This window comes from Pundamilia nyererei, unplaced genomic scaffold, assembly GCF_000239375.1.
Source record: "Pundamilia nyererei isolate P.nyererei 1_Seehausen unplaced genomic scaffold, PunNye1.0 scaffold02625, whole genome shotgun sequence".
In the NCBI taxonomy this organism is placed as follows: domain Eukaryota; kingdom Metazoa; phylum Chordata; class Actinopteri; order Cichliformes; family Cichlidae; genus Pundamilia; species Pundamilia nyererei.
Genome location: NW_005190026.1, coordinates 420 through 653, shown reverse-complemented (window position 1 = coordinate 653; position 234 = coordinate 420).

The window sequence follows — 234 nt, the reverse complement described above, 5'->3', positions numbered from 1 at the left end:
ATGTGCGTCGATGTGTCGTCACTTTCAAAACAGACATGGCGCAGCGAGTAGCAGCAACATGAGTGAGGCAGCCGCAGTCGACTTAAATCACTCCACCCGAACACGCAGTTCTACAGTATGGGGATATTTTAACAGAAAAGGAAGTGATTCAGTCGTTTGCTGGCTGTACCTACCACATCAACACCATCTGAAAGGCTTTTTTCAGTTGCTGGAAACATTGTCACCAAAAACAGG